The sequence below is a fragment of the Chiloscyllium plagiosum genome, unplaced genomic scaffold (genome assembly GCF_037043375.1).
Source record: "Chiloscyllium plagiosum isolate Xiang-an unplaced genomic scaffold, Cpla_swu_hap1 HiC_scaffold_30, whole genome shotgun sequence".
NCBI lineage: Eukaryota > Metazoa > Chordata > Chondrichthyes > Orectolobiformes > Hemiscylliidae > Chiloscyllium > Chiloscyllium plagiosum.
The window spans coordinates 23,580,333-23,608,096 of record NW_028270168.1 but is presented as its reverse complement, the minus strand read 5'-3'; the positions used below and the strand labels follow the sequence as shown (position 1 = coordinate 23,608,096).

The 27,764-nt window shown below is 40.8% G+C and overlaps 1 protein-coding gene across 6 annotated transcripts in view; it reads left to right on the top strand.

Moving 5' to 3' along the window:
* Nucleotides 1-27,764, top strand: part of hivep3b (HIVEP zinc finger 3b) — a 399,719-nt gene that overhangs the window by 302,113 nt on the left and 69,842 nt on the right. For all 6 annotated transcript variants that reach the window (XM_087976806.1, XM_043717599.2, XM_087976805.1 and 3 more), the window contains one exon: nt 16,199-16,246. The gene's annotated coding sequence lies outside the window, so the exon portion shown is untranslated. The remainder of the gene's footprint in view (nt 1-16,198; nt 16,247-27,764) is intronic.

The window sequence follows — 27,764 nt, the reverse complement described above, 5'->3', positions numbered from 1 at the left end:
AGAACTCCCTTGATTCTTCAGGTGGTGCAATGGGATCATGGCTGAGTGCAACAGATTTTTAATCAGTAAGGGAATTGAGGTTTATGAAGACAAGGCAGGTAGGCAGAATTAATAATGATCAGATCAGCCATTGTCTCATTGACTGAAGTAGTCAACTTGATGGGCTGAATCACCTCTTGCTGCTATGTCTTATAGTCTTTCTTATCTTCAACTGAAAGGACGGACACCAGCTTTATGTTTTGTCTGAACATAAGTTCTGACAAGGTAGTGCACTCTCGGCACTGCACTGGAGTTGGACTTCAACCATCTGATACAGAGGCAAGTGTGCTACCCAGTGAACCATGATTAACCACTGTAAACTAGTCCCACTTGCCCCCAACCTTGGCGTCTCTTGCCCTGTGGCACTGCAACTTTACACTCTTCCATGCAACTCCCTTTGGAAGAGACTGTCAAATCTACTGTCTCCGCTTGCCATGATCTGCTTCCCCCATTGGTGTATTGTTCTACATCGCATTTTTCCTTCCAAGCTGTGTGACCTTCTAACCAAAACTTGGCAGGAAGACTATGGAGGAGGAACAATGCACATTCCCTCTGCGTCAAGACATAAGTGCTGATGATGAGTGGGTTTTATTTCTTTAATCCATGAATTCGACAAGACCTGATTGCTTGTGGGGAAAGCAGAAGGCTTCTGGTTTCACCCTTTAACAATGGCCTCTATTTTGACTGTTCAATTTTAGGAATTACTTTTATAGATATTCCACTGTTGTTTTAGTTTCTAGTTCAGAAAGTATCCAAAATCCAAAAAAACACAAAGAAAAAATGTGATATTTAGCCCTTACCAGGCTGCTGACAGTAAACAGATTGACTTTATGACTGTGAGAGGCTTCCAAAGATTGTAATGGCCTGTTCAGTTCTGGCTACAACACGGTAGGAAAGATATATCGCCTATGAATTGAGTGCAGTGCAAATTTACCAGAATGGAACCGACCCAAAAGGACTCTGTTATGAAAACTGGTGACAAAAATATGAGTATGTCCATAGAATATCGGAGTGTTTAAAACTATTGAAAGAGTTGATTTATTGGGGAGAGCAAAATTATTTTCTCTGAGTGGAGTTCTGAATAAATGTGAATAAACTGAAAATTAGAGCCAATCTCTTCCAGGGTAATGAGAGGAAGCATTTCTTCATACAAAGGTAGTGGAAATTTGGAACTCTTCCTCACAAAAGCTATTGAACCTGGGGTTTAAATGAAAATTAAGGAGAGGCCTTGATTTTGTCAGTGGTGAAATAATGCACTCGTCATTGACCTCAGAAAGGTGCCCACACAAATTTAGTTACCTTTGTGTTGCAGATTTCCCCATTCCTGCCGTCACTTTGAATCTGATGTCAAGCCAAGGGGATCTCCTGACATCTAGCAGTAGTGATATCATCAAATAGGGTGAACAGCATTGAAATAAATATTCTTACAGGCAGCAAACCAGAAACCACTGATTGTTCTTTACTTTTTAATTAAAATTAATTGCAAAGAGTGAAATAAATTCTTGGGACATATGCATGGAATTAGGAAAGAAGCTGAAATAGCAAGCAATCTTTTAGAAACTGTACAATTTTTTAAAGATATTTTGTTTCCTCATGGAGTAATTGGACATTTCCCAAAAGTAAAAGTAGTTGTCCAGAGTCAGAGGTTTTTAGCAAAAATTATGAACTCTGAAATTTATTTTAAAACTAATTTGCATTCCATTCATCAAGTGATAACTCTTGTTTAATTGTTTCAAAAAAATATGGTAAGAGGCAAGTTTTCATCAAGTTCTCTTTCATTAGGGAAGCCTGGAATCCCTGACAACAACTTCTGGATTTCTGCAGTTCAATGGGTGGATTACAGAAGTTGTGGTTAATTTCAAAGGAGTTGTGATGGCAAACAGTGCAGTAACAATAACAATGAAGTTACCAAAGTCAGGCCATGGGCATTAAAAATTTCAGAACCAGGGCAGTTAGGTGGAGTTCAGATTCATATCTTAAGATTCATATTGATCATATTTGTATGACATAACTGGATTCTAGGGTTCCTGTGTCCCTCAACTATAGCCAACTGGTCAACAGAAAAACTCCAAGTTGTAAAGACGGGTGGTTCACTTCCTTTATCTATTATATCGTAGCTCATCAGAGTGAGGAAACTTCAGAACACTTACCGTGCACAGAGGGGGAATGTAGATATCTGTACAAGTGTTCAGTCTAATCAGATTAAAGTGTGTAATCTTTGCTACAGTAAGTTCCACGTACAAGGTATTGGAAAAGTGCAAAATTGGGTTCGGCAGTAATGACGCATGAGATCTGATGTCACGTGTGAACTAGTACAGTCACTGTGACTAAGTTCCATCTGTTGAGCTACCTTTTGATTTGTACCTCATTGAGGGTCAGCATGTACAATAAAGGGATGGAGAAACCGTCAAGAAATAACTTGGAAAATGAGATAAGTTGCAGGATTGCAGAACCATTAAATATCGCTTTTTCACTGGCAGCTGTGAGGCAGTAGCTAGATCTATCAACATAGGAAACTGGAGCAAGAGTGGACCATTTAACCCCTGACTCCTCTTCGCTTTTCAATACCATTCATAGAGGATCATCAGCCTTAATTCCACTTTTTCACCCATTTCCCATAATCACGTGATTCCTTGAGACCTAAAATCTAACCATCTCAACTTTAAATTATTCAATATTGAAGCATTCATAATGTTTTGGGGTAAATTTTAAATAATTCACCACCCTTTGAATGAAGAAATATCCCTTCATCTCTGTCTATAAGACCATAAGACATAGGAGTGGAAGTAAGGCCATTCGGCCCATCGAGTCCACTCCGCCATTCAATCATGGCTGATGGGCATTTCAACTCGACTTACCCGCATTCTCCCCGTAGCCCTTAATTCCTTGTGACATCAAGAATTTGTCAATCTCTGCCTTGAAGACATTTAGCGTCCCGGCCTCCACTGCATTCTGCGGCAATGAATTCCACAGGCCCACCACTCTCTGGCTGAAGAAATGTCTCCGCATTTCTGTTCTAAATCTATCCCCTCTAATTCTAAGGCTGTGTCCACGGGTCCTAGTCTCCTCGCCTAATGGAAACAATTTCCTAGCGTCCACCCTTTCCAAGCCATGTATTATCTTGTAAGTTTCTATTAGATCTCCCCTTAATCTTCTAAACTCCAACGAATACAATCCCAGGATCCTCAGCCGTTCCTCGTATGTTAGACCTATCATTCCAGGGATCATCCGTGTGAATCTCCACTGGACACGCTCCAGTGCCAGTATGTCCTTCCTGAGGTGTGGGGATCAAAACTGGACACAGTATTCCAAATGGGGCCTAACCAGAGCTTTATAAAGTCTCAGTAGCACAACGGTGCTTTTATATTACAACCCTCTTGAGGTAAATGACAACATTGCATTCGCTTTTTTAATCACGGACTCAACCTGCATGTTTACCTTTAGAGAATCCTTGACTAGCACTCCCAGATCCCTTTGTACTTTGGCTTTATGAATTTTCTCACCATTTAGAAAGTAGTCCATGCTTGTATTCGTTTTTCCAAAGTGCAAGACCTCGCATTTGCTTACATTGAATTCCATCAGCCATTTCCTGGACCACTCTCCCAAACTGTCTAGATCCGTCTGCAGTGTCCCCACTTCCTCAGTACTACCTGCTTGTCCACCTAACTTCGTATCATCTGCAAACTTCGCTAGAATTCCCCCAGTCCCTTCATCCAGATCATTCAGATATAACGTGAACAGCTGCGGCCCCAACACTGAACCCTGCGGGACGCCGCTTGTAACTGGCTGCCATTCCAAAAAAGAACCTTTTATCTCAACTCTCTGCCTTCTGTCAGACAGCCAATCCTCAATCCATACCAGTAGCTCACCTCAAACACCATGGGCTCTCACCTTGCTCAGCAGGCTCCCGTGTGGCACCTTATCAAAGGCCTTTTGAAAGTCTAGATAGACCACATCCACTGGGTTTCCCTGGTCTAACCTACTTGTCACCTCTTCAAAGAACTCCAACAGGTTTGTCAGGCACGACCTCCCCTTACTAAATCCATGTTGACTTGTTCTAATCCGACCCTGCTCTTCCAAGAATTTAGAAACCTCATCCTTAATGATGGATTCTAGAATTTTACCAACAACCGAGGTTAGGCTAATTGGCCTATAATTTTCCATCTTTTGTCTTGATCCTTTCTTGAACAAGGGGGTTACAACAGCGATCTTCCAATCATCCGGGACTTTCCCTGACTCCAGTGACTTTTGAAAGATCTCAACCAACACCTCCACTATTTCCTCAGCCACCTCCCTCAGAACTCTGATAACCAAACACTGTCCCTGTGTTCTAGATTCCCCAGGGAAGAAAGTCAGTCTCTCAATGTCTACATTGTTAAGCCCCTTTTGGGATCTTGTATGCTTAATTCTTCTATATTCCAGAGAAAATAGTTCAGGTTGCTTAGCCTCTCATTTTAGGATAATCCTCACATCCCAGGACTACTACACCTCCAATTTTGGTGTCATCTGCCAACTTACTTACTGTACCTCTTATGCTCACATCCAAATCATTTATGTAAATGACAAAAAGTAGAGGACCCTGCACCAATCCTTGTGGCACTCCACTGGTCAAAGGCCTCCAGTCTGAAAAACACCTTCCACCACCACCCTCTGTCTTCTACCTTTGAGCCAGTTCTGTATCCAAATGGCTAGTTCTCCCTGTATTCCATGAGACATAACCTTGCTAATCAGTCTCCCATGGGGAACCTTGTCGAATACCTTACTGAAGTCCATATAGATCGTATCTACCGCTCCGCCCTCATCAATCCTCTTTGTTACTTCTTTAAAAAACTCAAGTTTGTGAGACATGATTTCCCAAGCACAAAGCCACGTTGACTATCCCTAATCAGTCCTTATCTTTCCAAATACACGTACATCCTGTCTCTCAGGATTCCCTCCAACAACTTGCCCACCACCGACGCCAGGCTCACTGGTCTATGGTTCCCTGGCTTGTCCTTACCACCCTTCCTAAACAGTGGCACCACGTTTGCCAACCTCCAGTATCCAGCACCTCACCTGTGACTATCAATGATACAAATATCTCAGCAAGAGATCCAGCAAACACTTCTTTAGCTTCCCACAGAGTTCTCGGGTACACCTGATTAGGTCCTGGGGATTTTTTATCCCTGCTTCCACGAAGAGAGAAATATCCTGCAGTCTGCAGTGGCCATTTGAGAACCACTGACAAGTGGCAGATGGAGTTTAATTTAGATAAATGTGAGGTGCTGCATTTTGGGAAAGCAAATCTTAGCAAGACTTATACACTTAATGGTAAGGTCCTGGGGATTGTTGCTGAACAAAGAGACCTTGGAGTGCAGGTTCATAGCTCCTTGAAAGTGAAGTTGCAGGAAAATAGGATAGTGAAGAAGGCATTTGGTATGCTTTCCTTTATTGGTCAGAGTATTGAGTATAGGAGTTTGGAGGTCATGTTGCGAATGTACAGGACATTGGTTAGACCACTGTTGGAATATTGCGTGCAATTCTGGTCTCCTTCCTATTGGAAAGATGTTGTGAAACTTGAAAGGGTTCAGTAAAGATTTACAAGGAAGTTGCCAGGGTTGGAGGATTTGAGCTATAGGAAGAGGCTGAACAGGCTGCGGCTGTGTTCCCTGGAACGTCTGAGGCTGAGGGGTGGCCTTATAGAGGTTTACAAAATTATGAGGGGCATGGTTAAGGCAAATAGGCAAAGTCTTTTCCCTGGGATCACGGAGTCCAGAACTAGAGGGCATAGGTTTAGAGTGAGAGGAGAAAGATATAAAAGAGACCGAACGGGCAACCTTTTTCACACAGAGGGTGGTACGGGTATGGAATGAATTGCCAGAGGAAGTGGTGGAGGCCGGTACAATTGCAATATTTAAGAGGCATTTGGATGGGTATATGAATAGGAAGGGTTTGGAGGGATATGGGCCGGGTGCTGGCAGGTGGGACTAGATTGGGTTGGGATATCTGGTTGGAATGGACGGGTTGGACCGAAGGGTCTGTTTCCATGCTGTACATCTCTATGACTCTGTAACCTAGTGACTTTTCCCTTTGAGCTTCTAATGCAAGCATATCTTTTCTGAAATATGGAGACAGAAATTGTGCACACTACTCCAGTTGTGTTTTCATCAAAGCCCTGTAAATTTGAGCAAGATGTCTTTTATTGCAAGGGAAATGGAGTGCATGCATAGAGACCAATGTACCATTTATCTTTGCTTGTTAAAACTGCTAAGTTCATGTGTTCATTGTACAAGTTTCTCCGAACATACTTTGAAAAATGTTCTGTTTTTCTATTCCTGTAAACTAAATGTATAACCTCACACATTCTCACATGTATACTCCATCTACCACCACGCTGCCCACTCACTTAATCTATCTGTATCTCCTTGCAGTCACTTTGTATCTGCTTTAGAGTTTATATTCTCACCTACATTTGTATCATTAGCAAGTTTGGATATATCACTCTCTCTTTGTGTGAGTCATTAATATAGATTGTGAATACCTGAGGCAGAAGAACACAGAATTCTACTATATCCAGCCTGTCAGTTCAAATGCTTTGTTTATTCTGACTCTAAAGTAACCTTAAATAGTAAATTCCACAATGTTTTATTCCAGTTGGTTATCACAATATCAATTGGATGCAGTGCATTCAAAATTGCAGGCTATGTAAGATACAGCTCACAAGCTGACCAACTTGCTCCTCTTAGCAAGTATATTATTACGAACCTAGATTTTGTTGGTGCTGTTGTCTTGGTGGTTGTGGTGAAGTCCACAATCACATCATTCAGATCTATCCAAACCAACAACTTGAGATACAAGGGCCTCCAAAGGGCCTGGATTCATGTAGAAGTTCATTGCTGAGAAGGGTACTGTTAAGCTACCATGATTGTATTAGATCATTGCTTGAACAATAATATCTCAGAAGATTAGAAGCTTGGCTGTAACAGTTTCATAACACTGGTGTGGGGATTGGCTAAATTGATTCATGTCATGTGATGCAGTTGGGATTTCAAGGAAGCATCGCTCATTTGTGGAGCATTCATCTTGGAGCAACATTGCATGTTGCTGCCTAAGGGTTGCTCGTCCTTCTTTGAAAATCCACTGGAAAATTATACCTGTTTTCTGTGTTTCCAGTCTGCACCACTATGATTGACTGCTACCCAGTTTTTGAAATATTATTCTGTGTTCTTGCTTTGCATTGTAATTTGTTGTGGCTCAATTGGTAGCATTCTGGCCTCTTAAGTCAATAGATCATGAGTTCCAGTTGCATGCCAGAAACTGTAGCACGTAGCCAGAATGACACTGCCAATGCAGTTTTGAGTGAATGCTATGCAGTTTGAATTTCTGGCTTTAGAGTGAGATATTAAACTGAGTTCACATCTGCCCACTTAGGTGGTTGTAAAAGATTCCAGAGCACTATATTGAAAAAAAAGAGCAAGCATGTTCTCCCTGGTCCCTGGGCAATTTTTATTATTTAGCCGAATTATTAAAACAAATTATCCATCATTCATCACAGTACTGTATGCAATTGGCTGAACCATTTCCTACTTTACAAAAATACGATCATCCTAAAAAAATACTAAACTGGATGTAAAGAGCTCTGGGATATCCAGATGTCATAGATGGCAGTATATAAATGCAAATAATTTATTTTCTTACAATTTATTCATTAGCAGAAGCCTGTTACAATTTTCTGATTAGTATAAAATAGCCATATGTTGTTCTTGGCCAACGCCGTTTTAGTTTCGAGTAATTCAGTAGGATGATTACCCAAAATCAAGAAACATAGCAGCATGTTTTTAAAAATATGTTTTTGATGTATGTAGGAAAGTAAGAGATCTAATAGCCATTAAGGCTTTGATCATTATGAAGTCTTGCTATAGAATTCCAGGAAGCCTTCTGTTCATTATTTTCCAACCTCAGTGTGTGGAATTCATGGGAGATCTCATAGCATTGGAACCTAGAAACAATATTCTTACCTCACAACAATATCCAGATTGCGTTCTTCAATCAACAAGCAAATCAGCTTAAGCTTCCTCACCTCATCCAATGACTCGGTAATATGCCTTTTCTGTTTTTTAGTTTTTTTTATCATTCATTCTTATAATCAGGGGATCACTGGTAAGACTGGCATGTACTACCATCCTGTATTTCAATAATTGTACCTCCTCTCTTAGTAGTTAAGAATCAAACATATTAGTGTATCGCTGGAGTCACACACAGACTTGATCAGGTAAGGATGGCATATTACTTTCTGTAAAAGACCTTAGGCCAATCGTTTCGAACTTGTTTGATGACAGTCTAACTGCTTCATGGTTAGTCATATCAACTTCTTGTTATCAAATTTCTCTTACCACGGACTTCACATTTTCAAGAAGGATTTGAATTTTTATTCTCCAGCTTATTTGTTTGATATCATAATCACCACACCACCTCTTTTCCAATGTTTTGTATCTGAAGTTTTTAAACAAGGTTGAAATGTCAACTTTTCTTGTCTTCTATCAATTGCTGATGTACTTTCGGTTGAGTTTCAATTAATTATAATTTCAATGGAATCTGACTTATATAGTATTTGACTAGGCCATACTATTTTGGAGGTATCACTATGTACAATCTAGCTACAAATAGGATGTAGGAGCACTAGAGAAAGTGTGAGCAAAGATCCACAGGAATTCAAGGTCACCACTGCTCAGTGAAAAAGACTGGAGCTCTTTTCTCTAGAAAGGGAAAGGTAAGAGGTCACCTGATAACGGGGTCATCAAAGAACATTGCAGCACAGGAACAGGGCCTTCGGCCCTCCAAGCCTGTGCCAACACATTTTTGCCCTTCCTTGCCAAAATCCTGTACCCCTCTATTCCCTTCCTATTCATGTTTGCATCCAGGTGCTGCTTGAATGCAGCTATTGTGTCTGCTTCCACCACCACCTCCCGTAGCAGCATGTTCCAGACACTCACTACCCTTTGTGTGAAAACCTTTCCTCACACATGTCTGTTGAACTCCAACCTCAACTTCCACATGGCCAACCGCACTCTGACCCTGTGTCAACATTTCCTCTCTATCCATGCTATTCAAAATCTTATAAACATCTATCAGGTTGTCCCTCAACCTCCTGTATTCCAGTGAAAACAAACCCAATCTATCTTCATAGTTGAATCCCCTATAGCAGGCAACATCCTGGTAAACCTTAAAATTATGAAGTGCTTTCATACAGTACATGTGGGGAAAAAAACATGCTTGTGTGGGAACCCAAAACTAGAGGAACAAATCCAATAGTCTCTTTCCTTAAGAGAACATTTTTGTCTGAGAGGGAATGCAACAACATTTATGACAGTGATTCCTCACAAGAGATTATCTTGTGAGGAGACATTGAGTACACAAGGCATGCATTTACAGCAGTGTAGAAAAATGAAACGTTCTAATTGAAACATGCAAATCTCCTCAGGGATTTGACAGAGTTAATGCTTGGGAATCTGGAACAGGTGGTCACAATGTCAGAATAAGGGGTTGGCCATTTCAGACTGAGCTGAGAAATTCCTTCAATCAAAGGGTTTTGAATATTCTGAGTTCTCCAACCAAGGTGTGTGGTATTCTGGGTATTCACGACAGAGGTTGTTAGATTTGTCAGTATTTAGCCAGTTAAGTGATTGGAGGATAATGTGGTAAGGTAAAGTTCAAGTCGAAGATCAGCCATGATCGTTCTGAATTGGAGGGTAGGCTCAAATGGCCAGCTCCTGCTCCAATTCCTTCTGTTCTTTCATTCAACTGTAAGAAGTATCTTTACCCAGAGAGTAGAGTCAAAGAGCTTAACAGTACACAAAAGCAGACACTTCAATTTTGAATTGACTGTCGGAGTGAGTCATTGGGACAAGTGGTATGCGTTCAAGTAACCTAAGTTATGAAGGAGAAAGGACTGTGGTATTTGAGTGTGGTGGTGGTGTAGTGGTAATGTCACTAGACTAGTTAATCCAGAAACTCTGGCATATGTTCTGAGGTCGTGGGTTCAAATCCCACGATGGCGGATGTTGAAATTTGAATTCCGTAAAATCTGGAATATAAAATGGCAAGTACTTAACCTTTTTTTAGTTGTTAAAAACCCATCTGCTTCATTAATGTTCTTTAGGGAAGGAAATCTGCCATTCGTACCTGGTCTGGCTGACATGTAATGTCAGAACTACTTATGTCTTGACTCTTATTTGCCCTCTGGGAAATTGGGGATGGGCAATGAATGCTGGCCAAGCCACTGACACCAACATCCCATGAATGAATGAACAATAATAATTAAATAAATAGAGTAGAATCCTGTATTCATTCATAGGATGATGGCATCACAGGCTAGGTCAGCATTTATTAGCCATCCCCAATGAACCACATGGGCTTTTCCAACAACTGACTCACAGTCAGCATTAGATTCTTAATTCCAGATGTTTATTGAATTCAAATTCCACCAGTTACTGTGGCAGGATTTGAACCTGGGTCCCCAGGACGGTACCTGAGTCTCTCGATTAACATTCCAGCGATAATATTACTCAGCTATCACTTCTCCATCTATTTGCTTGCTGTACATTTCTATGAAATCTGAGTTCTCAAAAAAGTAAAACAAACTAACGTCAGAACTGTTTCACTTGATTTCTTAAATGACACACATCCACCTCTTCATTTCTCACAGTGACATCAAATAATACATCATGAGCTGTATGGGAAATGGCGTTAACATGCATGTGGGCAGGAGATACACAGTTCTAATTCCTGTAGCCCATTCTTGTTGACATTGGTTTTGCAGGACAATATATTTTTCTGAAATAAAATAATTGCAGTTGCAGGTATGAGCACAATCATGACATACTGTAGATAGCAGCCCTGTAGAAATGTACAGTTGAGTAACAAATAGACCAATGATGGCAGGTCAATGCTCCAGCCTGCCTCTAGCTGATCTCTGTGGCTTATCATGTGAACTTCATGGCTTGAAGTGCAGCCTTATGAGGGCGGTCAGTATGAGAGTGGTGGGGGAGTTATCAGCTCTACTGCTGTCTTTCCCCACCTTCAAGTGAATGATCTTCAGAGTAGAGGAGGGGAAATCCCACCTCCCACCCCAGAATTACGACTGCTGGGCTATTAAGGAGGAAGTCCCAAGAGACTTGGCATGCTTCCAGCTTAAAGTCCACATTGGCTGTATGTTTACTGGAAGGGAGCATGTTGAATTATGCCCCGTGAATGAACTGTGCTCTTGTACCATTCAACTCGAATGAATTTGCACTGCAAATTGCTGGAAGTCCGAACTAAGAACAATGGCAACAGGGCAATCCAGACCTTTATGAACTATGGGACAAACAGCCTCTCATCTCTAACCAGTGAGATCCAGGATTGAGAAAGAAACCGAGGAAGGATGAAGAAGGAAATAGTGAATTAGGATCAAATCAAATACAGAACAATAAATAAAAGGAAGAAAAGATTAGATTTGCAAGCTGACCCACAGCAGACGCGCCTCAAAACCATTTGTGGTGTGACCCTGTATTAATGTCTCAAATTTTGTGTGACCCCAGAGTGAAGATCAGGGGGTGTATGGATGTTGTTGGTTGAGCAGTAGAGGTTTTCATGTGGAGCTGGTGGTTGTGGGGATGGGGGAAGGGTAAATTAGTTCTTCACTCAGTGGGGTGGGAATACAGGAGTTTTGTTGGATTAGTTGATTTAAGACAGGGTCTACAAAATTAAGCTTGAACACCTACCTTTTTCATGGGTTTTCTTTTAGCAGCAGCAGCTGCAATTGAGTCTCAAGGGGCAGTTCATTGGATCTCACTCGTCACGCAAGGATTTAAAGGGGCCTCTCAGTTGTCAAAAATTAGTCCATGCTTTATCGCTAATGACACAATACCCTCATCAGGTGAGATCATGACCCACAGTTTGGACTGAGTCACAAAATTTTCGCCAGGTTTTCCTGCTCTTGATTGCTGTCTATGCTGTGACTCAGCGGGTGGCACCCTTACTGCACAGTTTACAGGTTAAAAGTTGAAGGTCACTTCATGAGTGGAGTATATAATCTGAGAAGCTATTTCTGTGCAGTTCTGAGAGAATGTTGCATTGCAGGAGGTGCCATTTTCAGATGAACCATCAAACCAAGGCCTTCCCTTCTCCATCAAATGTAAGTAAAAGATCTGTGTCACTATTTTCAAAGAAATCTTCTCCTCAGTATCCTGACCTGCATTTATCCCTTGACCAGTATTATTTATAATCGGTAGTGACATGACTGGGACCTTGCTGCTTGCATACAGCCTGCTGCCTTTTTCATTTTGCCACAGTGACCATAGTTCAAGTCGATATTTCATTGGCTGCAAACACTTAATGACATACTGTTGCTGTGAAATTCACCAGCTGAAGGCAATGGCAGCACATTAGGTCTGGCGGAGAGCTAAAACATCGTAACATTCAGCACCTATTGCTGAAAATCTTTCAATAAGCTTTGTGTTGCATGGTGAAGAGTTTGAATCTTATCAGAAGAGTGTGCAGTGCCTCATGGAGTCACTGTTTTGTCATCTGGGGTAGATTTCCAATTATCTTCTGGCAGTCAGTGAACTTTCATGGCTGCAGCCCTCTCCCAATTGTGTAGCAGTGAAGAGAGGTGACCCCTTGAGACTGATAGTGATACCACAGAGTGAAGGCAGGTCGTGTAACATGTGGAATTAATCCTTGGGAGGGACAGGCTTGAGTTTTGAAACACGTTACACCTTTCCACCAGCAATCTTCAGTATGGTGGTCATCTCATTGCTAGCTTATCTCCTCTCTTTCGTCTTGGTGGAGGTTTGGGGTTGGGGAGGGGGTGAGCATCCTTAAGTCTCAGATTTCTCTATTTAAAGCTGGAAAGTGGTCCATCGAATGTTACCCTGTTTCAGCCCGCCAACTATTACCGAATAGTCTTTCTACAGAGTAGACAAGTAAAACACATCCATTTAGCAATTGTAAGTAGGTATGTGCACATTAAAAAGTCAAGTGAGTATACTGGCGCCATCTGATGGTGTTTCTTGGAGGAGCACCTTTGCTAAATTCTGCTGCATTGCAAACGTTATAGCCTATATGTTCCAGGGATTATACTGATGCATTAACAGCACTCATTACTATCAATGCACAAAAGAATCCTGCAAAAAATGGAGTAAATGAGGTAGGCTATGAGTTCTGATTCTCCACCAATTACCATCAACCTTGTTATAACCAATCAAATGACAAAAGAGCCTACATTCATATAGTGCCTTTGACAACATCAGGACATTCCAAAGCATACTGTAATAATGACGTACGATTGAAATGCAGTCACTGTTGTTGTGAGAAACTTGCCAGCCAATGTGGGTACAGCACACTTCCCACACATAGATGATGTAGTCATTATCTCATTACTACCTTCGTGATGTTGGTTGAGGGATAAATAGTTAGCTAGGACAGGAAAGTCCCCTGCTAGTTTCCCTAAGTTGAAGTTAATGTCAATCACAAAATTGGACAGAGTTCAAATTATTTCCTGTCGTGGTCATTTAGGGCTTGTACTTAATATTGTTGAAGGCACTAATCCTGACATGATTGATGGTCCTGATGTGAAACTTGTCCTAGGGCATCAATAAAGTTCTGGAATCTCACTCTAACATGTAGCGAATTGCCTGTAGAGTTTTTTATTGTATTGGCCATATATTTGCAGCGGTTTTGCCACCAAGACTCATGTTGGTGTTAGAAGACAATCATTTTCACATTGTATTACTGTTCAACATTTGGAAATGCAAATTAAATGGATTTGTTTCAGAAAGTAACATCTTGGGTTGCTGTATATGAGCAATTTGAGACATGCCGTGTGCTGAATGTGGCATTCTGTGGGAAGAAGAAAACACTTTGAACTTAATCATTCCAAACATTTTCTACCACTGGGGATTTTCATCGTCTCGTGCCTGAGTCTGTTATAAAGCTTTATTGCTGTGGTTGATTAAAAACAAATCTATTGCTGAGGTATCATGTGACTGCCAGGACAATGGGAGATGAAAATGATAGACCTGGATCCTTTTATCTAGTTATTCCTGAAAAAGCAATTCCAGTATTCCTCAGTGTGATGACCTGGATGGCTATTCTTCACTGCTTAGATGTGGAATATTTCTTTTTTTAGTGGTGCACAACTCCATAACTTTTCAGGGGCCAACCGTTCCCAATTCAACAGATTTCAAATGCCCACCTTTTCTGTTTGTTCTTTTTCACGTCCTCTTGCTCCCATTCTCTCCCTTTCTTCTTCTCTCTGTTTTCCACATTTCGGTCTCGCACATCCAGCACTACCTGCTATGAGTTAGAGCTGCTCTTTGTGAAACAGTATGAAAAGTCAACTCTGTTTTACTAGAAAAGACCTATCGAAAAAGAAACGGCTAGCAAAATTTAACCTCAATATCTCTCCTTCCAAGAACTAACAACGTGGAAGTGTTTCTGTTGCAGATATCTGGCAGATACTGGGGTGCTCTCTTCCTCCATGCAGTCTGAATGTAACTTTGCAAGGCTGATGTGTGTTTTGAAGCCTTTAGTCTTTTGGATCCCAGATTCAAGCCTATAGTATCATAAATTGAAAGTGGGATAATTGTTTTCATTGGCCTTTTGCATTGCCAAAGCTATTTGTATTGGCTACATATGCTGTCAGACTGGGTGACTGCTGAAATAACTATTGCGGTGAACTAACAGGAAATATCTGCAATGATATGTTTTGGTAGCAGTTCATTTTCTCTTTCTTTTTCTTCCTCAATTACTGTGGGTATTTTAACTGCTCTTTTACTGATGGATGAGTGGATGTGGAGGGGAAGGTTAGCGGGGAGTGGATAATTCTGGGATTGAGGACTTTTCCATACTAAATTTGTTTACTGTCTATAGTCTCCAGTGATTGGAAAAAATTAATCCCAAAACATTGCTGCAAGTAACTTCCAATCCTTCCACCCAACCCCTCCCAATCCCCCCTAAGAGAGCTCACAAAGCATCGCTCTGTGTCAATGCTATCTTGAATCTTGTATTAAGGGATCAAAATTGCACGACCATTTTAAAAAATAAACTGAGCCTTTTGATTTGAATTTCCCTTATCACGTTTTTTCTTTAAATCATTCATGAGTATTTATTGACCATTGTTAATTTTTCCAAGAAGGTAATTAAATATCAACTATATTGCTGAGGGTTTGGAGTCATATGTAGGCCAGATCCAGGAAAGAACGGCAGATTTCCTTCCCTAAAGAACATTACTGAACCAGCTGGACTTTTACGACAATTTACTAGGAGTATGTAGTTGTCTTGAGACTATTTAATTTCTTCTTGATGTTTATTGGATCAAATTTCACCACCTGCTGTAGTGAGATCTGAATTCATACCCCTGGCACATTAACCTATGGTTCTGGATTACTAATCCATGGATTGGAAACTGAATTGAAGATACCAGTTCAACTGGCAGTCAAAATGATCCAATTGTGTTTTTTTAATAAAAAATATTGTTAGCTTCTCAATTGTCAGGAAGGAGAGTCTTCCTGAGACCGGACATATCTCGTGACTGATAATGTGGAATGGGGACTCACTGGAAGCCAGAAGTCATGTGATCATAACTCCTAGGAAATATCATATCACAGTTGTCAATCCTAGCCGTGGAGCAATGTTTCATTGAATTTGAAGGGTGGCATGGGGGCTCAGTGGTTAGAACCACTGCCTCATATCATCAGGGATCTGGGTTCAATGCCAGCCTCTGGTGACTATCTGTATGGAGTTTGCACATTCTCTCCGTTACTGCTTGGGTTTCCTCCGGGTGCTCCATTTCCTCCCACAGTCCAAAGATGTGCAGGTTAGGTGAATTGGCCAAGCTAAACTGCCCATAGTGTTCAGGGATATGTAGGTTAGGTGCATTAGTCAGGGGAAATGTAGAGTAATAGGATAGGGGGATGGGTCTCGGTGGGATACTCTTCAGAGAGTAGGTGTGGACTTCTTGGCCAAATGGCCTGTTTCCACATTGTAGGGATTCTATGAAAAATACAAAGGCAAAATGTCAGGCAATTTCAATGATACATTAGAGGGTTGATGCAGCTCTGTCTTTAACAGTCCAAGTACATCAACTGTGACATTACTTCCATTTTTCTTTATTAATCTTTGTGTTTTCCTTTTGCAGAGATAACTAAAACAGGAGCTTGTGAAGAACCAAAATCAGGAACTGCAGGTACATCAGGAGTTTTGCTCAGATGTATGGAAATATTCTAAGATTGAAATTATCCATCAGTTATTTTTCAATTTTCTTGGCTTTGCAGTTGAGTGTGAGTTGATTTGTGTGCTAAATGACCCACATGCTTTCACTCTCTTGCTTATAGTTTAAGTTCACTTCAAACTGTGCTGACCCTGAAACTTCCCAAAGCAGCTTGAATCTCCTGCAGGTGGGCTGTCAAACCTCCAGGATTATTCTAAAGTCCGAAAGAAATAATGGTTAAGCTCCAGGATGCTACAATGGGCAAAATGTAGGTGAAACATCAAGAAACCATCAAAAAAAAACAAAATTTCAGTCCTATTGTGTGTTAACTGTATTATTGTTTGGGGCAAGAAAACCGTCTTTACTGACAATCAAAAATTATCTAATCAGAAAAGCAAGTGTGTGTTTGGGCAACCAATGAGGGAAGCTCAGGGTTGAGGGATTGTGGGAGGGGGTCATGTCTGAGAACCTTGAGGATCAAATTCAGCTGGAGCTGGCAATGATCCCTGGAGTGAGTATAATAATGGACGTTCGGCAGCACAGTGCAACATGACAAGTAATGCCAGTCCCCAGTCAATTGCACTTAAACCCATTTAGCTGAGCTTCTTCCTCAGATTGTTCTCGCCCTTTTGCAATTTTGTTCAATATCCGGTCAGCTGTAACACTAACTTCTGACCTTGTCCTTCATCCAAGCCCTAGAATATCATCAGTCAGTAGCTCAGTTACTCAGCACACAAACTTGGGAAGATTGTAGGCTCGTGCCCCACTTGAGAGACATGAGCCCACAATTGCCATTTAGTACTCTGGGAATGATGCACTGTCAATCATATTCACATTTATCCGTAGGTATTCAACCAAGGACCCATTTGCCCACTCAAGTGGATGTCAAAGGTCCCATGGCCCTATGAACAGGGGATGACTCCAATATTGAACCAATATTAAGGGCATAAGAACTAGGAGTAGACAATTTAGCCCCTCGCACCTGCTCAACTATTTAATATAATCATGATCTCAATTCCACTGTCCTGCCCTCTCTCCATAATCCTTTAACCTGTTACTAAATGAAAATCTCTCTCCTCCTCAGATTTATTCAGTGTCCCAGTATCCACCTCACTCCTGGGGTTATTGGATTCCATAGATTCATGACCCTTTGAAAAAAGTAATTCCTCATCATCAGTTTTAAATCTGCCACCCCTCAAATGATACTGAGTGACTACACTGAAAACGTGCTTAATTAACTGTGTCGCACTTTGGGTCATGAAAGATACTTTTCTTAAATGCAAGATTTTCAGAGGAATCCTTCCAACATGCCATTTCTATATTTTCTCTTTGTATATAATGAGCAACTGATATTAGACCATGTCTGATCAATGAGCTGGAATAGGACCAACACTGATCTTCTGCAACACCTACTTCATGTTGCCCATTTGTGTTTCTGTTACGGAATCACTGACTGGTCACTTTGTATTGGGTTCAAAGACTCCATCCCCATGGCATTAATGTAGTCAAGAGGTAGAGCTCTGCTTCAATAATAATTCACTGGTAGCAAAGTTTCTAATGCCAACTGGCTGACAGGACAGTGGTCATAACAGAAATGAGCTTGGGTAGACTCAGTTCAGCTCTTCGGGAAAACTATCCATAGCAGGGTGTGAACTAATTTCAGTATTTGGTTGGGCAGTCTCACTCATTGAAGAAATAGAATAGTCTTGTTGTTGGAATAATACGGAAGAGTTAGCCCACTGCTCCTGTCCAGCCAATATGCATGAACTGGGACTTTCTTTTTCTTCCCCAGGTTTATGCTGTCAGGAGCCAATAAACTTTAATATTCACTGAGACTTATAACAAAGACGGACAAGCACAGTCACAATGCTAGAGACCGAAAACACATCTCATTCCCTCAGTGTTGTTTGTGATGGGGAAACCAGGCAGCATGGTGGCTGATTGGTGCGCACCGCTGCCTCTCAGCACCAGGAATGGGTTCTATTCCACCCTCGGGTGACTGTCTGTGCGGAGTTTGCATATTGTCCCCGTATCTGCATGAGTTTCCACCGAATGTTCCCATTTCCTCCCACAGTCCAAAGCTTGCCCTGTAGTGTCCAGAGATGTGCACTTTAGATGGATTAGCAATGGGAAATGCAGGATTGCATGGACAGGGTAGGAGGTGGGTCTGGATGGAGTGCCCTTTGGAGAGGTGGTGTGTACTCGATGGGCCGAAAGGCCTGCTTCCTCACTGTGAGGATTCTGTGATCCTATGAAATCAGGAAGGAGGTTCAAAAGCTGAGAGGTATCAAGCTTCTCTCAAGCAGCTTATTAAATCATATCAGGAAAAATCATTCATTACATCACATCCGAAACTACGAGCAAAACACAAGATGGTGTGCAAGGAGTCTCTCAACCAGCTTCCTGAAGGTAGTGTCAGCAAGCTAAAGATGCCATTCACCATGGCCTAGTTTGGTAACTCACCGGTCACCAAAGTGCTTCATGAGAGACCAGCGGTAAAGTTGAGGGTAGACAATGGTTGAGAATATCTCACTGTTCTTTCTTCTTCACATTTTGGATAGCGTTGTCCAGTGTCTCTTTTACAGATTGCCAATTAGAATGCCAGGTACTTGAGGAAACCAGTTACATCTTTGTTCACTGCCACCATTTGTGGAACAATCTGGAAGATGTGCCAGCAACAGGCAATGGGGTCCCACTCCCGATTTTTTTCCAAAGGTCTAGATTTAATTTGAGGTGGACAGGATGCCAACTATTATCACCAGTATAGTGGGTGGCATTGACCATACTGGATCCATTTTACACCAGTTAAACAGGTATAGTGCCATCAAATTCTGAGACCAAATTCTTTCCACAGACGTAAGGGACTTTGTAGAAATCAGTTCAGCTCTGACTCGTGAGAATGAAACCTGACCAGAAAATCTCAGGCAGGAAACTGTATTGTCTCATAATTCAAGTTAGAATGGTCTGAGTTTTGATCTTTTATGGGATAGGAATGTTCCCAGTGATGCCTTATGATGGATCTATAATGTGCTGGGATCCTGCTACAACAGTAATTACAGTAGTATGTATAATCCAAAGGAAAGCACAGTGATGGTCTTGTTGAGTGCCTAATGTTGGTCCTTTTAGGTAACTTGCTGATTTTAGAGACAAGGATATGTCAAAGACAAGTTTTCCTGAAATATGGTTGGAGTTGATGGAACGATGGCCAGGGGTTGACATAATACCGAGACAAATTTGTGAATTTAGGAGGGAAAAGGGAAGTTAGCCGATAACTTCATTTCTTTTCAGATTGGAAATCATAGGTTAATTGGCAAATAACTAAGGTCAAGAGTATAAAGAGAGGGTTTGAGTAATATTCCTACCATATCTAAAATGTAATGAAATCATTGATGTGTTCACAATTTGAATTTTATGTAAAAAACCAAAACAGTATGTGAAGTAGATAAAGAGTATTACACCTTTAGATGTGGTAAAACAGAGCACTGCAGATGCTGGAAATCTGAAGCAAAAACAGGAATACCAGGTAAACTCAGCAGGTCTGGTAGAATCTGGAAGGAAAGCAGACTGACCCTTCTTCAGAATAATTCCAGACTCAAAACATTAACACTGCTTTCTCTGTGCAGATGCTGCCAGATCATGTGAGATTATGCAGCATTTTCCATTTTTAGATATGGATTGAGTATTGATGATTTGATCAACTGGGTTTTCTGGGTATGTGAATGATCAGTTTTCCAAATATCTGCAGTGCTTTAACACCAACACTGGGTATAGCACAATCTGTTATAGATACATTTGCTGTGCCTGTATCCATTGGAGTAATTTGTTGCAGTAAATTTCCAAGTCAACAACTATTTGTTTTTATAAAGTTGCATTACATGTAGAACAATGTACAAGTTGTTTCTCAGGAGCTCAGTCATTATAAAATGTGAAATTGTTTGATGTGAGGGAATACTGAGACAGGAGGTAAGTTTTTGAAGGACTGCCTTAATGGAGCAGTAAGAGGCAGGGTAGGATGTTTTTTTTAATTTTAGATTAGATTACTTACAGTGTGGAAACAGGCCCTTCAGCCCAACAAGTCCACACCGACGCACACCCCACCCAGACCCATTCCCCTACATTTACCCCTTCACCTAACACTATGGACAATTCAGCAAGGCCAATTCACCTAACCTGCATGTTCTTTTTGGACTGTGGTAGGAAACTCACACAGACACGGGGAGAACATGCAAACCCCACACAGTCAGTCGCCCGAGGCGGGAATTGAACCCAGGTCCCTAGCACCACGAGGCAGCACTGTGCCACCGTGCGCCCGAGTAGGGGCTTAGGTAATTGCAGGGCCACTGGTGATGGAGTAATAAAAGCCTCAGATGCGAAAGAGGCCAGAATTGGAACTCTTAGAGGCTTCCAGAGGTGAAGCAAGTTAATGAAATGAGGAGGGGTAAGGCTGTATTAAAAGACAAATCAGGAATGAACAAGTTTGGGTCACACATGCCATCCATAAGTAAACATAAACTTAGAACATGTGGATAAACATTGCAAGAAAATGGGATTCTGTTCCTAATTCTAGCTACATCCAAAAATTAACTAATTAGCTTCTAGATTTCATTTGTTCTGATGACAGAACAAAACTAAATATACATTTAGTTACTCAATGTGTTACAACAATAAAGAATCAGTCATTCTATGGTGTAACATGCTCACCTCTGTATCATTAAGGTTGTGGATTGAAGTCCATTTTCAGATCCGGCACATAATCCAAGTGGATACTCTGTGCAGTACTGAGGGAATTCAATACTGACTGAAGTGCCAGCTTTCAAACAAGATGGCAAACTGAGACAGCCTCCTCCCTGTGATGCAGTTGTAAAAGATACATGGAATCTGGAATTCACTGCCTGTAGTGAGTGCAGTAAAAGCAGAAACCCTCCATTCATTAAAAAGATATCTGTCGATGCGACTCAAGTGCCGTAACTTGCAGAGCTATGGACCAAATGCTAGAAAGCGGGATTAGGCTGTGTAGCTCATTTTACAGCCAACACAGACATGATGGGCCAAGTGGCCTCCTTCTGTGCTTAACTATTCTTTGATTTTATCCTATTCCATGATTTGAAGGAGAGCAGGGTAATTCCATCAAAGTTCTGGCTGACATTTAATTATTCTGTAACAATATGAATTATCATTTATCTCATTGGTACTTGTAGGACTTTGTACAAATGGGCTGCTGCATTTCCTTCTCTGTAATACTGATTATGCCTCAGAAAAGCATCTCGTTGGCTGTAAAAAAACTTTGGAATATTCTGGGGTTGTGAAAAGCATTTCAAATGATTGAATCTACTTTGCATCTACTGGTCCTGTATACATTAAAGATATACTCTTAATGAGTATTATTAAACAACAAAAGCAGCACTTTGAAACGCTATTTTATGAAAGTTCTGTTTGTTCCATTCTCTACAATTGGATGGGGCTGATGATTTGGAATGACACACGTTTTGTTTTCAAATTGTGTACAGTTCTAATCAAAGGGACAAAATATTAAGATGTTTTTCTCCACAATATGCTGTTAATTGCAGGGAACCATTGCATGTTTGAGCTACACAACTCTATCGAGCTCTTTTTTAAAAGAAAATCCAAAGAAGTCATTTTTAAACAAAAATCCCCAGAGTAGCAATTCTTGTTCTGCAGATCAGGTTGAGCATGCTTTTATTGTTCTGGTTGAATGAAAGAATCCAACTAAATTTTCTCCTGATCTGTCTGCAGCAGTCAGAATTAATGTACAATTGATTTGCTTTTAATTGAATAATTCCTTACCCTTTAGTCTTAAGTAATATTGACTGGTTTTTGTGGCAGCAAAGCATGAACATAAGTGCTTTAGCTAAATAACTTGTTGTACTTGGGCAGTTAAACCCCTGAGATGTTTTGATTTGTAGTATACATTGTATATAGCATACAACTAATGGAACATGACTGAAGGACTGTAACAATATGGCTACAATAAAATGAATAGATTTCCACACCTAATTTTATACCAAATAGCTGAATCAACTGAAGATTAATCTCCTGGACTTCTGGAATTGACACAGTACAGAACACGGAGTAGAAAATACCAGTGTGAGCTGACATAAATCGATAAGACTTTAAGAGTTTGGAGTTGACAACTTTAGAAATATTCCTGGATGTCTCATCGTATGATTTCCAACCACACTTCCTGCCATTGGTGGGCTAACATCCCACCTTTCTCTTGGTTGTGGATCCATGTAGCAATTAGACTCCCAAATCTAAGATACAAAGAGATTGTGCATTGGGGTTTAACTTTTATTACATTGCATTTGTAGACTTGGAAAATTGTCCTGCTGTCTACTGGGTGCCCTGGACTAGAAGGTTTGATGTATAGAGACAGCCTCAGCCTTTTCAGACTATTTTCCTTTGAGCGTCAGAGATTCAAAAGGTGACCTTTATAGTGATTTATAAAATCATGAGAGGCATGGACAGGGTGAACAGAAAAGGTCTTTTTCCTAGGGTGGGAGAGTCCAAAACTAGAGGACCTAGATTTAAAGTGAGAGAGGAAAGATTTAAAATGGACCCAAGAGGTAACCTTTTCATGCAGAGGGCAGTGCATGTATGGAATGAGCTGCCAGACGAAGTGGTGGAGGCTGGTACAATTACAGCATTTAAAAGGCATCTGGTTAGGTATATGAATAGGAAGGGTTTAGAGGGATATGGGCCAAAAACTAGCAACTGGGACTTAGTCAGATTAGAATGTCTGGTCAACATGAATGATTTGCACCAAAATTTTGTTTCCCTGTTGTATAACTGATTCTGATTCATGAGACTACAGCGGGACAGCAGGAAACAGACTATCTGGAATGTGTTTCAATCAAGTCTCCACAATCCATTCTTTGTTTCTACCAGAATTGACCAATACTCCCATCTTCAACCCTTGATAATGATCAGCTAGTATTACACTTTGTCCTCTACATTTCAACTTGGACCAAATCCTGCTCACCTCTTAGCTTTCTTCGTGGCCTACAGTGACTCCTAATTTACAATGCCCTTGGTTTAAAAGTGTCATTGTCATTGTCATTGTTTTCAATTCCTCCATTTTAACCCTCTGTAATCTCCTCCAGTTTGACAATCCATCAGGATCCCTGTGCTCCTTTGTTTTATTTGTTAGAACATAAGAACTAGGAACAAGAGTAGATAAAGTTAATTCAGCCCTTGAGCCTGCCCTGTTATTGGATACAATCGTGGCTGATTTCACCTCTGCCTTAACTCCACTTTCCTGTTTTATCATTAGTCACTGTAATTTCAGCTGCTCCAACCCTAACCTCTGGAATTCCTCTCTCAAACCCTCTACGCTGTCTCATCTCATTTAAGATATTCCTTAAAACTTACTTTTTTGACCAAACTTTTGGTCACTTGTCCTGTTATGTCTTTGTGGTAAATTTCAAACCTATTTTGATAAATGGTCCTGTGAAACACATTGAGTTCTTTACTCTGTTTAGTATACTACATAAATGCAGCTTATTGGGCCGAATGTCTGCCTTCTGTGCTGTAGGATTCTGTGATTTAGAGGGCAGTCATGTTCTTAGAATTAAAGTTAGGTTCATGGCAAATGGTGGTCTGTGTACTTATTAATGAAGCATGCGCACTGACCAGCTCTGTCTGAGCACTTACTCCAGCAACCTGTAATTGAGGCAAGTTAGGAGCTTGGATTTGGAGTTAGACAGCTTATAACTTCAGGTCATTAACTGCTATTTATCTCCAACCTGTTGGTGTCAGTTAGCTCAGTTGGCTAGATGGCTTGAGTGTGATGTAGAACGATACCAATACAACAGGCTCAATCCTCATTCTGGCTGTGATTGTTCGTGGTAACCTGCCTCCTCACTATGACCCATTGAGTGTACACCAACCTGTATGACCACTTAAAGAGAAATGCCTATCATCCCCCAAGGACCGTGCCAAATTACCATTACCAATAATAACCCGAGATACTTTGCTTGCTTGCTCACTTTGACATGCTTTCTGTATTCAGGTGAAAGAAATAAAAGCATATGTTGACAATGTTTGCTCAGCATTCAGATTGGTTTTATTGTCACGCGCATTCAAATGAATGCAATGAAAAGTTTGTAATGTGGCGCCATCTTAGGTACAGGATACTGAGATACAGATTCTTAAGCATTTGGTACAGAATTGAAAGAATTATAAATAATCCAGCAAAAGAATAAAATGAGTTTGAAAAAGTAATCAAATTACAACCCCTTTACCAAGTCTGTGCCGGCACTGAGCCTCCAGACCACAAAATGGCCTTCAAAACTCAAGGCATCTTTTCAGGTTTGCAAGGCCTTGCCTCCCCAAGACAGCCTCTGGTATGGGACTCATTCCCTGGACTTGCCTCCAGGGAGCAGGCTTATTTGGACACTTAGCATAAACTTCCTGAGGCAAGTAAGCATAAATCCACTCTAAGAATAAATGCATTTGAGGTTCTTAATGTATTTTTATGAAGCTGTATGAATAGGAAGAGTTTAGAGGAATGTGGGCCAAGTGCTGGCAAATGAGACTAGATTAGGTTGGGATATCTCGTCAGCATGGACAAGATGGACCAAAGGGTCTGTTTCCGTGCTGTACATCTCTATGACTAGCTGATCTACCAAGGAGTTTTCTCACAGTCAGTCAGCAGGTCTGCTGGCTTCAAAAAATAATTCTGTTTGTTGACAGCGCAGTGGGAAATGGCACATACTAGTGAACTTACCCTAAGGCTATACGGCACCCAAGGCTTTCAATATATTACAGTTAGACATATCCTGTTTCTTCGTATTGTGAGGAATAATTCCTTACAGTCACCTGTCATTGAAGAATTAAGGAATTAAACTTCCATAGCATCTGTTAGTGGTGCATACTTGGAAATTAAGCTGTGCTCCTCCCTGACATTTCCAATCCATTAATCTTAATGGTTCATAGTTTAGTCATTTCTAGTCATACCTGTGATTAGGGTATGTAGTGGTGAGAGTATGAAACTTGTCATCACGTGTGTTGTTCAGGCAAAGAGCATAGATGCATTTAAGAGGAAGTTAGATAAGTAAGTAAGGGAGAAAGAAGTTTATGCTGACAGTTATATGACAGAGGCAACAGACCATTATTGGCAGGCATGGACTAGTTGGACAAAATGGCTTCTCTTGATGCTAAAAATTTGAAATTAATACTCCTAACACAACCAAGACGGGAGATAACTTTAAAAGTTCAGTCCAAGTAGCTGAGACTCCACTCTTTTGCTAAATAAGTGATAATAGAATTGGAGGTGTATTTACAAAATATATTTAGAGTTATCCCAGAATGACAAGTTCACTTCTGTTTAGAAATCCTGGTATTGAGTGCATGCCTGAGCCATATTGAGAAAAATAAACTGTTTGTAGTTTAGAGAAACAAGATTTTATATCAAAAGGATAAGGGAGGAGATATATATTTTCCCTGGAATTCTTAAAGTGAAGAGGAAGATCTTCAATGATTAGAGCAAAATGAGGCAGTTCTGTTTGGGTGTTTGCTGATTTGAAATCACTAAACATTAGTTGCTTAAACATTTAATACACTCAGCCTTCCCTCCGCGTTACTGCAATTCCTCAGCAACAATAGCTTTGTAAAAGTTAGTTTTACTCCAGTTTGCTCCGCAGAATTTCTTCAGCTACATCTGAATGTGATGTCCCATTTCACATTTCTCCCACACACTGACCCTGGCACATGTCACTTCCAAACTTAACTTCCCCATCTCTTGCTCCACATCCACCCCAACCCCCCCCCCCCCCCACCCCTATTGTCTCCTGCCTGCACCAATAACTCAGTAGAAATCAGCACAGCTGACCATCTGTAGGAGTTGGAAATTCCAAAGCTATAACCATTGTAACTTCTCAGTTTCGCTGAAAAGATATTTTACTTGTTAATTCCATTTTTTCTCATTTGAGAATCTGTTAAGCCACTGAAGAGGAGAATCAGAACATCTCCAACTACATGTCACCCAGAGCTTTCACTTGCTTGTTCTCTTAATTCTGTACCCCCTCTCGCACGCTGACCTCTCTTGTTCTTAGCCTCAAGTACTGTTGGAGCATGTTGAATGGAAGCTCAAGCATTTTTGATGAGGCTTCCCACTTTCACATTGATTTAAATAACTTTTATTCATAAATACTGCTCCCATCTTTTCAGACAGCAAGTGCAGGTACCGATTAATTCTGTTATTTCTATTACCATCTTTGCAGATACTGGAAATCTGAAATGAGAATGAATAGGAAGGGTTTGGAGGGATATGGTCCAGCTGCTGGCAGGTGGGACTAGATTGGGTTGGCATGTCTGGTCGGCATGGACGGGTTGAACCAAAGGGTCCGTTTCCGTGCTGTATCATCTCTATGACTCTAGTCTTTAAATACTGGAAAGATTCAGCAAGTCTGGCAGCGTCAATAGAGTTAACATTTCAGGCGAATGACTTTCTGTTTGAACTGGATAATTCTATTCTGATGAAAAGTCATTTACTTGAATCATTGCCTCTGCCTCTCTTCCACCTCCCACGGATGCTGCTGGATATGCTGGGTATTTCTAGCATTTTCCATTACTATTCCTGCTTTCTTTGCTAATCTCAATAAAATCCTATCAAGCCTCAGCCATTATCTCTTGAGTCGTTTAATCATTCCAGCATTTCTCCTTTTGTCTTTGCTCCACTCTTCTTTTCCCAGGCTTAATACTTGCTTCATTCTGTTCAATCCCAAACAGGAATTGTAACGTTAAGCTTGTTTCTCTAACCTGCTGACCATGTCCACCAGTCTTCGTTCGTTCTTTAATTAGTTTAATTGATTAGTTGATGCAGTTTTAGACCTGTTTTACTGGAGACGTGTGTGTGTGATCTACTGATACCCATGCATAAAGATATCAGAGTATTGATAGAATGGCTTGGAGGACTTTGATTTTTGTTTTATTTGTTTGTGGAACATGGGTGAGGCCACAATTATTGTCAAACCTTGTACTGTGAGGTTGGTGATGACTTAAGTGGCAACACACTTGAGGAGGGGTAATATTCAGTGTCAGGCTGAAGTCACCTGTAGGCACCTTTACCTGAGGTTCCAGAAGACAGTAATTTAGAAACAAGAGCTAAGGTCAAACCAAGTTGGCGTGAATCATTTCTGTATTCTTTTTTTTCAGGATTAATTACACAGCAAGATCCTCCCCAAAAATAAAATGCCTAGGAAACCTTTGGCACGGAATCTAACAGCCAGTACTTATTTTGTAAAAGGCTTGAACGTAGCTGAGTTGCCTCGGCATGCAAAACATTGTCTGGCCTCTTGCTTATCCTCAGTTTTCACTGATGCACCATTGGTGACTTTGCATTTAGCTGTCTTGATCCCAAATTCCAGAATTCTCTCTGTAAATCTCACTTCATTCCACCTCCCTTGTGATGCCCTTGTGCATCTCGTTGTTTGACCAAGCTTTTTGCCACTTGCCCTAAAATCTCCTTAAGGAG